The sequence below is a fragment of the Danio rerio genome, chromosome 7 (assembly GCF_049306965.1).
Source record: "Danio rerio strain Tuebingen ecotype United States chromosome 7, GRCz12tu, whole genome shotgun sequence".
NCBI lineage: Eukaryota > Metazoa > Chordata > Actinopteri > Cypriniformes > Danionidae > Danio > Danio rerio.
The window spans coordinates 815001-817500 of NC_133182.1; the positions used below are offsets into that span (position 1 = coordinate 815001).

Consider the following 2500-nt stretch of genomic DNA (forward strand, 5'->3'; position numbering starts at 1 on the left):
CAAAACACACTCAAAACACACAACACACTTAAAGAACAGACAACACAAAATCAAAACACTTAAAACACACCCAAAACACACACAACACACAATCAAAACACTTACAACACACACAACACACTCAAAACACACACAACACACTCAAAACACACCCAAAACACACACAACACACAATCAAAACACTTACAACACACAAAACACACTCAAAACACACACAACACACACAAAACACACTCAAAACACACAACACACTTAAAGAACAGACAACACACAATCAAAACACTTAAAACACACACAACACACTATCAAAACACACACAACACACTCAAAACACACACAACACACAATCAAAACACTTACAACACACACAACACACTCAAAACACACACAACACACACAAAACACACACAACACACAATCAAAACACTTACAACACACAAAACAATTAAAGCACACACAACACACAATCAAAACACTTAAAACACACAAAACACACTTAAAACACACACAACACACTCAAAACACACACAACACACAATCAAAACACATAAAACACACACAACACACTCAAAACATACACCCAACACACATTCAAACACATAAAACACACAACAACACACTCAAAACACACACAACACACAATCAAAACACTTACAACACACAAAACACACTTAAAACACACAAAACACTTAAAGCACACACAACACACAATCAAAACACATAAAACACACACAACACACTCAAAACACACACCCAACACACAATCAAAACACATAAAACACACACAACAACACACTCAAAACACACTTAACACACTCAAAACACACACAACACACAACGAAAACACTTAAAACACACAAAACACACTTAAAACACACACAACACACTCAAAACACACACAACACACAATCAAAACACATAAAACACACACAACACACTCAAAACATACACCCAACACACATTCAAACACATAAAACACACAACAACACACTCAAAACACACACAACACACAATCAAAACACTTACAACACACAAAACACACTTAAAACACACAAAACACTTAAAGCACACACAACACACAATCAAAACACATAAAACACACACAACACACTCAAAACACACACCCAACACACAATCAAAACACATAAAACACACACAACAACACACTCAAAACACACTTAACACACTCAAAACACACACAACACACAACGAAAACACTTAAAACACACAAAACACACTTAAAACACACAACACAATTAAAGCACAAACAACACACAATCAAAACACTTAAAACACACACAACACACTCAAAACACACACCCAACACACAATCAAAACACATAAAACACACACAACAACACACTCAAAACACACTTAACACACTCAAAACACACACAACACACAACGAAAACACTTAAAACACACAAAACACACTTAAAACACACACAACACACTCAAAACACACACAACACACAATCAAAACACATAAAACACACACAACACACTCAAAACATACACCCAACACACATTCAAACACATAAAACACACAACAACACACTCAAAACACACACAACACACAATCAAAACACTTACAACACACAAAACACACTTAAAACACACAAAACACTTAAAGCACACACAACACACAATCAAAACACATAAAACACACACAACACACTCAAAACACACACCCAACACACAATCAAAACACATAAAACACACACAACAACACACTCAAAACACACTTAACACACTCAAAACACACACAACACACAACGAAAACACTTAAAACACACAAAACACACTTAAAACACACACAACACACTCAAAACACACACAACACACAATCAAAACACATAAAACACACACAACACACTCAAAACATACACCCAACACACATTCAAACACATAAAACACACAACAACACACTCAAAACACACACAACACACAATCAAAACACTTACAACACACAAAACACACTTAAAACACACAAAACACTTAAAGCACACACAACACACAATCAAAACACATTAAACACACACAACACACTCAAAACACACACCCAACACACAATCAAAACACATAAAACACACACAACAACACACTCAAAACACACTTAACACACTCAAAACACACACAACACACAACGAAAACACTTAAAACACACAAAACACACTTAAAACACACAACACAATTAAAGCACAAACAACACACAATCAAAACACTTAAAACACACACAACACACTCAAAACACACACACAACACACAATCAAAACACTTAAAACACACACAAAACACAAACCAGCCTAAACAGACACACAATTAAAATCTAAAAACAACCAAAACACACACAACACCTTCAAAACACACAACACATGATCAAAATTCTGAAAACACACACACAACACACAATCAAAACACACACAACACACAATCAAATAATATAGCACACATCACACTCAAAACACACACAACAGTCACAACACACAATCAAAACACT

General features: G+C 35.2%; 2 protein-coding genes across 44 annotated transcripts in view; one reads left to right on the forward strand and one right to left on the reverse strand.

Annotated features, from left to right (window-relative positions):
- nrxn2b (neurexin 2b) overlaps positions 1–2500 on the forward strand; it is a 479670-nt gene that overhangs the window by 331069 nt on the left and 146101 nt on the right.
- The window catches only part of alpk1 (alpha-kinase 1), an 859942-nt gene that overhangs the window by 184160 nt on the left and 673282 nt on the right, over positions 1–2500 (reverse strand). The gene's annotated exons all lie outside the window — the stretch shown is intronic.